General features: G+C 27.3%; 1 protein-coding gene across 4 annotated transcripts in view; it reads left to right on the top strand.

The window, feature by feature from the left end:
* Positions 1–14625, top strand: part of LOC107450329 (A disintegrin and metalloproteinase with thrombospondin motifs like) — a 121044-nt gene that overhangs the window by 40750 nt on the left and 65669 nt on the right. Inside the window, exon 1 of one of the 4 annotated variants that reach the window (XM_016066096.5) lies at positions 2855–2993. The exons of the other annotated variants lie outside the window; for them this stretch is intronic. The gene's annotated coding sequence lies outside the window, so the exon portion shown is untranslated. Of the gene's footprint in view, positions 1–2854; positions 2994–14625 lie in introns of those variants that run through there. 4 annotated transcript variants of the gene reach the window in all.

Raw genomic sequence — 14625 nt, 5'->3', positions numbered from 1 at the left:
CATATTATGAAACGCCATATTTTATGTTTAATTTTACCAAAATCCTTACCAATGCACTTTGGTAAAAATTATCGAGCTTTTTGAGGTTCCCATAGAGCCAGAAATGCGGTAAATGTTACCATATTCAGTAGTTTTGATCATATTTTTTTCTCAGTGTATATTGCAAAACCTTTCGCAAAATGTTTAGATTTTGTTTAAAATACTAATCCATTATGATGATTGCGTTTTGTTTTGTGTGTTTTTTTCTCTAAATGGTTATGTTTAAAATCGTTTTCTTTTTAAAAGATGGTTAGATTTAAAATAATAATTTTTTTCCGCGAGAAATAAATATTAAAAACAATACTGACAAACTGCCATAATAATACATAATTTCACTACGTATAAGCGTCAGAGTGCTTATAGTTTACTTCATGAAAAAAGCGAAAGAAAAATTAAAATTCTTGTAAAGCAAAATTTCAGTGCTGAAAAGTTCACAAAATACTATAAAACTTGCCACCTGATACAAAATGCACTGACAGTAATCACTGAGATTTAAAAAATTATTTTTGGAACATAAATTGGAATTGTTTTGCTCTGAGGATGCCAGTTAAAATTGCGTTGAAAATTTTTTGGTAGTTTTATTAATATAAGGGATTACGAAAATTATCTTATTAACATTTAAGACTAGACAATTTAATGTCATTAATTGCTAAATCTACATCTTCTTTTGTTAACTTTTTAATCATCTCTGAAATATTAGGCTTTCTAAAAAAATAACTTGTCTTTAGGGTATTAATTCAATACATTTACACCATTTCATAATTTTCCGTTTATTATAATAATAAAACTTGCTTTTAATGCTTTTTCACTTTAAATATTTAAAATGCAGTTTTATTTTTGAAATTTATATACTTGCAAGTAAAAAAAAAGTTAAAAATAATGTTTAATTTAATATGCTTCCAAAATCAAAATAAAGAAAGAAAGATAATACATTAGTATATCTTTAGTATTAGAGAATAGCATTTAGTATTTTCTCAATAAAAAACACCTTTTTCTTAGACGATTATAAGAGATTTATCGATGTAGAACGAATTTGATTTAAAAAAAAATCGAATAAAGAAGTAAACTAGGAATGTAATAAACACACATTCTACCTAATTGAAAACACACAAATTATTGAGTTAATATCACATTTAATTGCACTTATTTCGGACAACACCCATTGATTATTTGAATTTAATCCAAGCGAAAAATTCCATCAGAAAGTTTCCGGTTTTCGTCGTGTCAAAAGTCATAGGTGATCTTTTAATATTGAACCATACCGTCTCGCCAGAAATGAGAGTGAAAACTTTTCGAATCGAGACTTTTATCACTTGGCCCTTCCCCTATCATTACCTACTTTTTGGTTCAGCTCCGTTAGCTTTTCCTTTTGCTTTGAACCGGTTCCCCACCCTGCGACACAGTCTTCTGGTTACTCATAATCCCTTTGGACAGAGCGGGTATTAGTCCGTAATGCTCCTTCTGTTCTTTGGGACTCTCTTTCATCTTTCTTATCCTCTTGTGCATTCGAGATGCTTCTGAATTTGTGGATGGATGTACGTAGGATTGAATATTTATGATAGTATGTCAAGTAAGTGGTTCTGAATTGGCAACAGATTTGGCAATGTTGTTTATTTGATTCGTGTTGATTTTTAAGATATTAGAAGAATTTTTAATTAAGTGAAAAGTTGTTAAATGAAACTGAACTGCTGTCTTCAAATACATTGAAATTTTCGATTGCACTATGAAGTGTTTTCAAATCTTTGTGAAATTAATTACATTTTGAAGTCTTACGTATATGTTTCAGAATTTGGAAAAAAAGTATTGCATTTTAATTTTTTTCAATAATGTTTTCCAATTTAAAGATATAGTTCTTCTAGTTATTATTTAGCAGAAATAGTTTAAGGAAAATTCTCAAGATTATTCTAAAAGAAATACTTATTGATGAACACTCCAATGATAAATTCAAGTTTCACTCCATTAAACTTAGATTGATGTACAGAAATGTTTAATTATTTTCCTTTTTTAAAAAAAAGGAAAAATCATGAAAACTGAAGTGATTTCAGAAAAGATTTTCAAAATTGAAGAACAAATTCTAGAATGAAGAAAAGATTTATGAATGAAGAAAGGATGCTAAGGCATGCAAAAATATTCTAGATTATAAAAGTGATTCTTTAATATCAAACTGATTTTAAAAATAAATGAATTTTGAATGAAAATAATAGCTTTTGAATGAAGTGTTTATTATGAAAGTATTGGAGTATTTCTTATAACTGCTAAAGTGACATTAGATTAGATTAAAAAAGCGATTCGAAAATTGAAGATATTACAGAAAGAGTAACTCTAAAAAGATATTCTACAAGTAAGAAACCCTAAAAAATGAGAATGGTTCTAAGAAAATGAACACTAACACTAGAACAAAGAAGTGGTGTTATAAATAAAAATTAAGAAAACGATTCAGCTCATAATAAATGATTGAATGTTCTTTAACATAAAACAACCAAATGAGAACTTTTCTATGAAATATGAAACAAATTATAAATACGTTATGTCATAAAGCCGAAAAATGTCCATAAATAGCATAGAACACGAATAAATATTCCTTGACTTATCATAAAACAATCGATTCTAGAATAGAATTTTATTTCCGTCTGATTATAAAACTTGTTAAGACGCGTTTCATGCACGACGGAGAATAACTTTCCTATTGAGATAAACTTAGTTACCAAATATTGACCTCAACCTCATTGTTTGTAAACTATCCAAGAAAGCTACTTTGAACTGAACATCGACTAAAGGATTTGCTTCATGATATGATTTTCCGCAATGGTTTTTCTCCTCGTCTCAGTTTTCGTTCAAGTCCTAACAAGTCTTAATCCTGAAAAACAAAAGGATTGTGGAATAAAGAGGAAAGATTTCTCACGAAGGGAAAAAATAATTTTTAGTGTTCGTGAGGCACCATGCTGTTACTGAAGGTGAGTGAACTAAAGTTCTAAATGGTTTCTCATTTGGTGCAAAGATATTTTCTTAGTGCATTTTTAAATTAACTTTAATGAAAAAAAATCAAGTTGAAAGTTATTTATAAATTAACTACAAAATAATTTTTTGTAAAAAAGTAGCAAACTTTGTGTAAACAAATTCCTATAATATAATCATTTGTAATTCTGCCCTTTTTATATTTTTTTCTGTTCTTTTTTAATCGTTTGCAACTCTTCCCTTTTTTAATTTTAAATTTTATGCACGATTTTTAATCTCTACTTCAAATATTAATAATACAATCATGATTATAATTATTAAAACTTTCAAATTTCAATATGGCATCTGAATCTGTTTTTAAAATAAGTAGATCACATGAAAAAGTATGTGTAAAAAAGTAGACTCAAAACTGAGATTTTCTGTTGTATTTTCAAACGTAACATAATCATAGACATTTCATGATACATTAAAAGTTCGTTTTGTTGGCAACGATGAAAGAAATGTGTGAAAATAATAAGGAAGTTTATAACGCGCAAAACAAAGATAAAACAAAACATAGCATTAAATATAACAATTAAGAATGAGTAATTGCTATAAGCCATTTTAATTAATCATTCTTTATTTCAATTATCTACTTTGCATGATACGATTTTGAATATTTTGCACTAAAGTATTATTGAACTTCTAACATATTAAATAAGTTATTAAATATGCATTGCGGTAAAAAACGCAGCATAGCATTAATAACAAAATAGCGAAATATATACCGTTGATGACAAGAATAAAGAATATTTAATTGCTAGAAGCAATTTTTATTCATCATTCTTCATTCCAATTATCTACTCTGCTCAATATAATGAATAATTTCACCGTACTATAGTATTACTGAATATTTAACATAATATATATGTTATTAAATATGCTATTAAATTTGCATCTGGGTAAAAAACATAGCATATCACTAATAGAAAAATAGAAAGATAATGCAATAATGATAAGAATAAGGGATAATTAATTAGAATAAGCGATTTTCATTCACAATTCTTTATTCCAATTATCTCTGCACAACACGATTATGTATAATTTCAACTGCAATATAGTATTACTGAATATGTAAAATGTTGCATTTGTTATTAAATATGCCAATAAATTTGTATCGGGGTAAATTAACATAGCACAGCATTAATAGAAAAATAGAAAACCATAGCAATAATGATAAAAATGAAGAATAATTAATTACAATAAGAAACTTTCATTAATAATTCTTTATTTCAATTATCTACTGTGCATAGCATGATTATGAATGATTTCATCGCACTAAAGTATTACCGAACATGTAACATATTAAATACGTTATTAAATATGCATATGGGTGTTTTTCCAGTTACCGTCACTCTGCCAGGTATAAAAAATAAATATTTGTGTCCGGAAGTGTTCTGAAAGTAACAATAGGAGACAATTGGCTCCTCGTTGTGCAGAAATGAGCTCTGTCAAGAGAAAAATATAATTTAAAAATATTTCTTTGTTATTCCTTTTTTTTCAAATATTAATTCTAATTGTTTATTTTTTGCTTAAATTTTTTCTGCTTATCCAAACAACAAAAGTTTAATCGGGGATAAAGTTGAGTGAACCCAGAAGTGCTAAAAAATGTAACCCTGCATCTCGAAAAGTGTCAAAATTACTGACATAAATTTTAAGTAGTTTCCATTGTTAAATTAGTTTCATAAATAATGCAATTCTGTCCATTCCGGTTCTGTAAAATAATAAAAGCTTTAAATATAGTCATGATAGTTTTAATTATTAAAATTAATAATTTTTTTTATAAAGTTGTTTAAGCAACTCTTCAAATATTTACCTTTCGTTAAAATTTGTATTGTAAAGTTGTCGAATCATATTATATTAAAATAATTTGATTTATTAAAATATTATTTTCCTTTAGTTTCCACTAAATTGTCCTTTTTATTAAACTTTTATTAAACCAAAAACACATATTTTTTTTAAAAAAGTACTCTCATCCATAAAGCCTATTTAAATTAAATAATAAATTACTTCATTATTTATTCATTCTTAATTATTTTCCCAAACATAATAATAATTGAAAAAAAACTATAAAGAAGTTACTGACTATAAAAAAACTTTGTTGCACTGTGTATTAAGAAGCTAAAAACAAGTCGTTTAATAATTACAAAATTCTTAATTACACAATGTTGTATAGATTTTATGAAGCGATGTTTTTTTTTACAACTTTTAAAAAATTTGCTTATTATTTTATGTACTAGAAGGATGTTTAATTGCTTAACAATTAAAAGAACAAAAGCCTAATTAGTTTATAATAATAGTTATTAAAATTTCTTTAACTAATTATGAAAATTATTCAGATTTTTTTATTCACGTTCATAAAAAGAAGTTGCAATAATTTTTGTTTATTACAACCTCCATGCATGTTAGTACATTTATAAGATTTTGGCAAAAACTGTAAAAACTTTCTTAAGAAATCTTATTGTTTTTTAATGTTTACAGTACTTTACTAAAGTGGGATAAACACATTAAATATTTACTAAATGATTGTATGCATCACTTTTACATGGAAGTAAAAAATTACTTCTACACGTTTTTCGGCCAAAAAAACATCCAAACAAACTGAAATATAACAAAAACAAATGATCCCATACGAATAAAACTTAATTATTTTGAAGATCTCTAAAATTGCTAAAGCCATACACAGAACAATTATCCGAATATTTATTTCTTGTTTTGAGTTTTTCTCATTGATTGTTAAAACGGTTAAATATTTAACCTAGACAAAAACACATTAAATGAACAAAAGGTGCTGACATTATATTCACGGTTTTTAATTAAAATGCCTGTATTTACCACAGGTGACCTCAACCCTTCAAAAAATGACAGCTTTCGAAGGCATAAACCACAATTCAAGATTCGAATTGAGGAGTAAATTAGAGGTGAATATGAAATCACTAAGTGAAAAAGGAAATGCGCTTTATGAATGTAAATGACCTCAACCGAAGTCTCTTTTATGCCTCAAGCATATCATCTTCTTTTCACTTTCATCTTTAATAAGATGGATGAATGACAATTAGCATCAATTTAAAACGAATGTTTGGCATTCATAAATGATTTCAATTTGATGTGTAAACCAATCATCGCATTAAAAATTGTTCTTTAAGTGTGTTTTTTTTAATCAAAAATTGTTTGAAACATTGTTTTGTGTGCCATTTTATGTCAAGTCTAAATTATTGTATTTGTCGAGAACTACGAGATTGTCAAAAATAACTAATATAGCTCAAGAATCTCAGAATTGTCAAAAACGGGATTATTACTGAGAGTGCTCGCAGTTAAGATGAATAGAGAAAAAAAAGCATGGTCAAAACTACCGCAATATGGTAATATTGACAGTGTTTCTGACTCTGTGGAAACCCCCAAAAGCTTGGTTTTGGTAAAGCAAGATTTTGCAAAATGAACAAAAAAATTTGATTTTATAATATGTGATAAAATTCAATTCATCACTAAATATGTGGTAATAAGAACTACTATTCAAGAAACCAGAATTTTTGGTAAACCGTTACTATATGAACAAAAAAAATTACCAAACGTATGGTTAATGTACCGCAAAATGCGGTTTTATTATCCAGAATTATGATTTTTTTTAACGGAAATATCAATACTATACAGTAAAGTTATTTTACTAAAACCTTTTTCTCCTATTATTATAGTTTAAGTGCTGAATTCAAAAATTTGAAAGATTTCACATAAGACGGAGAATTTGAAAGGTTTGGGAATTATAGTTATTAGCGATTTTGTTTCTGAAGTTCACGTTCTCACATCTAATTCTTTCTCAGCTTTGTCGCCAGAAAAGTATTTTACATGTTTCTAAAATTTTTGCTGAATAATAACTCGATGCACAGAAACATTTCATTGCCAAACAAAATCGTGGTATTTTCATCATTTGCTCTATTAAACAAGTTAAAAATGTGGCTTATATTGCTTCAAATCTCTTTCATTTGAATTAATTATTCTCTAAGTATGAATTACAATTACATTGAGCGTTATACCATAGATTATAGATAGTATAAAAAAAAACTTTCTTTCATTAATTCTGTTAAAAATGCTCACTGCTGCAAAAAAGGAAAAGAATTAAAATTTTTAATGCATTGTATTAAAATAATTTTGTTTTTTGAGAGCTATATCTTTTAGTTAGAATAAATGTTTAACACCCTTTAATCTTTTACCTTTTGTTACATTGTTAGAAATTTCTCGAAAAATGGTTTAGTAACAATTTATTTTATTGATATTTTACCATATTCAAATAATCATAAATAGGATGGTTATAAAACTGTTAACTGTGGGAAAAATAGTTTATTAACTGCTTTCACCTGATACGGTTAAACAATCAAAATTGTATTGCCCCAACTAGTCTTACCTAATGAGGCCACTTAGTTCCCTGCAACTGAGCATATATTATAGCCAATCTGTCAATCTTATGACGGACAGAATGGAGGATCAAGTTCCAGCGTTACAATACAAAAATTCATTCATTCCCTTCAACACGCAAAGAGTTTCCAGTGTTCTGGACTCTACAATTTGTGACCCTGGACTATTAAAATATGACACTCTTACTCACGCATAGACGGCGTAAAGTTTAGTTCCAATATCCAGTTAAATTTCTTTATCACGGTTTTGAAACTAGGCTAGTTGTAAATGCTTATAAGACAGTATAGTTTTGCAATCATGGTTTTTTAACCATACTAGTTGTAAACGGTTTCCAAACCGCAATTTTCCTTTACCATAAACTTTACGGTTAATTGTATGGACAGACTGCTGACTGTTATTTTACCGTAATTTTGGAATGAAAACTCTAACAGGGCACCCTCTAAATTTATTTTAATTAGATTTACTTAAATAAATTACAATGAAAATATTATTTAATAAATATATTGATAATTTAGTGAGAAATCATTGAGAAAAATTCGAAACATCGCTTATGATTTTGATATATGGAGATAAAGGACGGTTTTACTTTTAAAATAGACCGTTTTTGAAGTGTTTCTAAAAATTTAAGTTTCTCGAAGGTCGTTACATTTAATATCAAAATCAAAATTTAGCGTTTAATTTATATATATTTCAGAAATTAAAATAAATTAATAAATTGAGAAAAAACACTGATACATAAAAGAAAAATCTTAGAACTTTTTTTAGACATTTACAAAGAAACGATTAAAAATCTTCTCTTAATATTTCAAATAACATTCAAATTTGTGACAGAATAATTTTTTTTAAAATTGTTATACTTTGAATTTTAATTCTAATGCTACCACAACGTAGGAGAGAACTTAATTCTTCGAAATATTAAGAAAAACTATGAAGGTCAATTGTCTTTAGTTGCATAAAACGCTTTGTTAATAGCATTAAATAAAAAAAGAATGTCTACACTGTAACATATTCCGGTTCAAATCACTGTAAAAAGTACTGTTACTTTTTTCATTAAAATCCATTTTTACCCGAACATGTTATGGAACAAAATGTCTGACATACAATAACTTTTACAGTAACAATTTCAGTAAAATACTGAATCACTTTAATTAATAAATAATTCTGTAAGACTACGGTAAAATAATTTACGGTAAAATAGATTTTATGGATGATGCACCCTACGTGCCGGTACTTTACGCCGTACTTTGTCCGGATTTTTTTTCCATTGTACTTACCGATACGCTAACTGCCTTTCTAAAACTAGTTAGATTAGTTATTATAAAATCTTGTTATTTTTGGTCATCGTAAAGTAACGACTCTCTCAAAATATCACGCCACAATTTCTATTTAAATTTATGAGTATTTAAATACGTCTTGATGCATGTTTTATTTATGTTTGCATAATTTGAGACATGATATGAATAATTCAGTGCCGTCCATATTTTTTATTTCAAATGAGAGCATAATCCATAATAATCAACGTAACTCTATGAAATATTTAAAGGGAAAAAAATGTTTGATTTATATATTATTTAAAATGATGGGGGACTGAAATTAGTAAGAATTTTTAGCAGATTCGTTGTTTGAGAAAGATGGATGCTAGTATAGCTCATTTTCAATGCCAAATGATAACACATTCTGCGCCGAGTCTACTTCAAGTTTGCACAAGATGTGTGTTTTGACGCGTTCTGAAGGCAACGTGGGCGGTTGTTGGTGAATTAAAAAGGTGAATGTAAATATACACTTATGAAGGTTACTTTGGAGGAAATGAATGTGAAATTTCCTCTTTCTTGCGGTGGTGTCTCTTTATCGATGACAAGATATCGATATTCAGAGACATATTATATTAAGAATGATTAAGATAAGGTATCTTGTCTTAATCATTTGGAAAAAGATATGCTATTTTTGTAAGTTACAAATAAAATATGATTAAAATAAATTACCAAATAATCAATAAATTTCAGAATTTATAAATTTGATGTATATTATTTAAAGAGATGCTAAGATATTTCAACTATAACAGCCACACTGTAGAAAACTCCTAATTAATTTACGGTAATAAGTACTGGCCCTCAGGGTGCCAGTACTTTTAACTATAAAATCCATTTTTACTGCAAAATTTCATAGAACTAAAATTCTGATATATATAGTAATATTTACTGCAAAATTACTGAATAACTGTAATTAAATAAGTATTACTATAAAATTTACGGTATAAAATTTTACGGCAAAAATAGATTTTACGGTAAAATCGATTTTACGGATGTTGAACTCAGGATGACAGTATTTTTTTACAGTAATTTAATCCAAATTTTTTTATGGTGTACTCTGATATGCCATAGTATCATTAAACCTTTATTGTTATTTACGTTTTTGCTTAATTATGTTTTATGAAGTTTATTTATTTATTTGAATTTTAAGATGCGATGAGAAGCCAATATTCAACAAAGAAATTGGCAAAAAGTGAAAAATCAGTGAAGAATTTATGTTTCAAATTTATATCGGTAGATACTATCAATATTTTGAATGGAAAATCTATTAATATTTTTTTTGTATATATGGTTCACATTGGAACCATATGCAAAATAATATCCACATAATTCTTTTTGAACACGATGCAATTATGTCATAAGATGATGTAATTATGTCATAAGATGATGTAATAATGATTAGATATGTAATAATGATTAGATATGTAATAATGATTAGATATGTCATAATGATTAGATAAATGTAAACACGACATCTCAATGATATACTTTTATTAACTTAGAAATCGTAAGTTAGAAAGAAAAAATTATCTAGAGAAACAACTTAATCCGTTTGTGTCGGTAATTAAATATCGGATCAGTTCCGATACGGAACTTTTTTTTGTCCGCTCCAAACTGTTCTAACGATGCCATTCGAAAACAAACAACTGAAGAGTTTAATCGGTTTCACTTTAGAAGAATGGAGGTATTCTTTTCATCTCATTTTGTTGTAAATAAACGATTTTGTTTTGAATTCAAGTGTTTTAAAAACAAAATTTTCATTTTAATACAAACCATTTTCCAACGCTGTACCGACAATATTTTTTGTTATATTTTTTGTCCATCAAAATTAAAATTCATTTAAAATATGCACTTAGGATCGTAGAAATTGATAGGTGCATTTAAAGTAGAACGATCAAACAACATTCAGTTGAAATGTTTCCTAAATTTAAAAAAAAAAAACTTAATTGTATTTATTTCCGTTTTAGATTTTTACATTTTATTGTAATTTAATTTTTTGAAACAAAATGTTCAAAATATTGAATCACGTGAAAATCATAAATTGAATCAATAAAAAAATCAACCGTTAAACAATTTATAACCGTTAACCGTCAAACGATAAATTTCTCAAAAATTGCGGAAATATGGAGTCGGCTTCAAAAGTTCCGAATCGCGAAACAGATCCATTTAAGTCTCATACGCCCTCACGCCAATGGTGATTCGCTGCAGATAATACTGGGCAAAAATTCCTAATCTACTGTGTGTTTAACTGACAATTTTTTCTAAATATTTACATTAATGATTAGATAAATGCAATTAATTTTAATAATAATCCTAATAAGATATAATTAAAACAACTAGTTATTTCGGTTTCAAATATTAAATTTAACATACTTTGTAAGGAATATTACACATAAAACTCGACTAAAACCCATCTGCGGATGTCTTTGTAGTATATAATAAATAAAATCAATATATGTTGAATATAAACAATAAATTTCCTCATTAGGTAATTAAAAAAAACTGAAATATTCTTAAAACTGAACTTAAAATTTACTTACTCTGCATTTTCCTTGACGTATAAGGAGTCAAACCGCTTTTTTACAATCTCTGAATTTATCTCTGGAGTGACATTTTGGACCTATAAAATAAACAACACCATTCTTAATTAAAATCTGTAGAAAATAACTCCATGATTTTAAGGACAACTTTGAGATAAATTTAAATAAATAACAAAATAAAATGTCTACGAACCATTCACAAAATTTAATAATTACAATGAGCAACAAATTTTTTGTATTCTTTCTGTTGAATGAAATTTTGTAGCGGCTCTTGGATATTTTCACGTCGAATCTACAATCAAACAACTTTCAAATCTGCAATCTAACCGATTCCAATCTTCAGTTGGTTTTTAAAAAACGACATTTTTGGTCTATTTTTTGACGAAATGTACAATTTTAAAAGCGTTGTGTATAACAGAGGGTCACATAATTATTGCAGCAAACTTCTAGAAGAGTTAGGGCACATCATCAGGATTAAAATTGCATAGAAACCCATCCCATCCCCGGAAATATCGGCATACGCCACTCGGGGAGCTTCTCTATTGTGAATTGTTACTTCCCATGCTTCTGAATATGTCATAATAGGGGTAGATACCCTATCCGCGTACAGATTGCAGATTTGAAATCTTAACACCTAAATTAAGGAAAATCAAGCGTTTGTATAAATGCAACAAAAGCTTTTTTCCTCCCAGAAAATTACTTTATGACAATACAGGAAATGACTTATACTTAAAAAATACTAAAGATACATATGGTAAAATAATTTTTTTTCTGAGATTCATGCTATACAATTTTTTTCGTAGTTTTTCTTTGCATTTGAAAGAGAGCTTTTTCCTTAAAAAACAATTAAAAAAATTAATCTTTGTTGGAAGTTATAAAGTTAGTTGAGAATTTAGTATGTAAATGACTTTTCAAAAAACCTTGTGGTAAGCTAACTTGGAAAACCAAATTACTTTCAGAAAAATAGCTTACGAAGACGAGTTCCTTTGGCATACATTAATAAGGGTTGGTACTAACCTTGCGTCAGAATAATCAACTCAACATGGATTTCGATTAACGTATTGTTTTCAAGTAAATTTGAATATGAAGGCTATCACAAAATCTTCATTTTTTAACATCTTTCTTACATACAACGCATCAAACAATAGCACTTATTATGCTAAAAAGTGCAATTCAGCTCGCCAATGTTTTTGTTAGTCAAGTTTAAACAGGTATTGAATCTATTGAATCATATATTGAAGCATTTGTGTATTAAATGAGGAAATCCTGTTTGGGGGTTGTTTTGTTTATTGTATGAGGTTTGTTAGGACATATTGTTTAATTACCGGAGCAATGCAAATTTTATTTATACATTTCATTATTAACTAACTAACTGAATATCAAACTGGTCTTTCATAATTTTCTAACACTGAGTATATAGCAAATACTTTTTAACAAATAATTGAAAGCAAGTTTATCGTTCGTAAATGATGTATAAATAAGCGTAACTATGCTTTTAGATTACAGGGATTAAGACGGAAATAAATTTAAAAAGGCAGCTTTGATCACAATGGTATTAAGAGAAATTATAAAACATTTAGAGCATCTGTGAAATATGTTTTTTTTTTCCTAAAAAAAGAAAACGATTTAATTGCTTTATTAATCTTCTTGCAGCTTTAAATGCATTTTTTGTCCATCTCAAAGCTCGGTTTAAAGTAATCTATTTACATTAATTCAACATACACGCGGAAGATTGATTTCATCAAATTATCTTTCTATCATCAAATGTTAGAAAAGAGATAAAATCGAAACAATAAAACTTAAAACAAAATTTATAACTTTTTATGTTTAACTATCTCCAGTAATATTTAAAAGAAAATAAATTTTAGATAGTAATTGAATTTCTGGCTAGGAAGCAGATACAATAAGTTATAAAATTACACGCACGGCAGTTACAAAATTACATGTACACTGAATTTTATGTAAGTCTCCATAATAACAGTAATTTTTAGTTTTTCATTCTGAGCTTGACGAGTTTCAGATGTTTACTCTAAATTTCCAAGAAATTTCGAATTTGTAGTTTGAGGATAACTGGTCTAGTTGTAGTCTCATGAAAATTGGTTCCTCATCAAACAATAATATTGGAATTTTGGATTCTATTAACGTGCAAACTTGCAACATAATAAAGAATTAGAAAGCACCACAATTATCTATTCAAATTGAACTGTATGTTTGTACTAGCCCATTTGTATTTGTTCAAACTTCCTTGGAGCATTTGATAGTTAAATAAAATTTTACAATGTCCTTGTTTCCTATTAGTTGTGTTCGTCTTAAAAATAATTAAGAAACTGCATATTTTAAATACATTTTGAACAATTTAGCGTACGGTCAGCGCATCTCATTTGCATCGAACTCCTCATTAGTGAAAGAAAATGTTTCTTTTTTTTTCACTTCACTTCATAAGTAAAAAATGAATTAAAATCTTGTGCATGCATAAATCATTTGGATCTGATCTTTTCCTCAATTTATTCATATAAGCAAATGGGTGGTGTTCATTGAGGTTGAATGACCTTGTCAAAAAGAGGACAAGGTCACTTCCGCTTCTAATTCTACTCATCATCTGTTTATGTTATTAATGGATGAGGAGGTAATTTTTTCTGTCAAAAAGTGCAATCATACTCGTTATCTCATTATGAAACAAATACTGGGGAATAATGCTTCTTCATGAAATATTTGAATTAAAATGAATGATGATAATTTATTGTTCATATCAATCGTACATAAGTTTCGCGTAACTTTTTAAAATTCTATTGCAATTTCGTTTTTTTTTTTTTTTTTTTTTTTTTTTTATTCCAATCGAAGAAAAAAACTTGTTCGAAAACACTGCTAAAACCTACACGGAGAAACAAATTATGGTAAAACTACCACGCTGTAGAATAATGAAATTTTTTGCAAAATTAAAGACAAAATATATGCTAGTTAAATCATTCATTTGGTAATTTCTCCGTTCAAATGGAAACGATTTACCGGAAATTCTGGATTTTAAAATTACAGTGCTTATTACCACTTATTTAGTAAAAAATACATAACTTTAAAACGAATTTCACCGAATAAATGGTTTTTGTGTTATGCTCTAAGATATCATGATAAAATTAACAAATTTACACATTTTTCAAATTTCATCACATGTTCTAAAACAATATTTTATTGTTAATTTTACATTCAATTAACAATTATTTCAAAATTATTTCACATTCAATTATTTCAAAACCATTACCAAAGCGCTTTGAAGATAATTATCGAGCTTTTTGGTGTTCCCATAGTACCAAAAACACGGTAAATTTTACCATATT

This window comes from Parasteatoda tepidariorum, chromosome 9, assembly GCF_982258835.1.
Source record: "Parasteatoda tepidariorum strain Cologne lab strain chromosome 9, Ptep-v5.0, whole genome shotgun sequence".
Classification (NCBI taxonomy): Eukaryota; Metazoa; Arthropoda; class Arachnida; order Araneae; family Theridiidae; genus Parasteatoda; species Parasteatoda tepidariorum.
The sequence above is the reverse complement of the archived record's forward strand: the minus strand, read 5'-3'. Positions and strand labels throughout refer to the sequence as shown.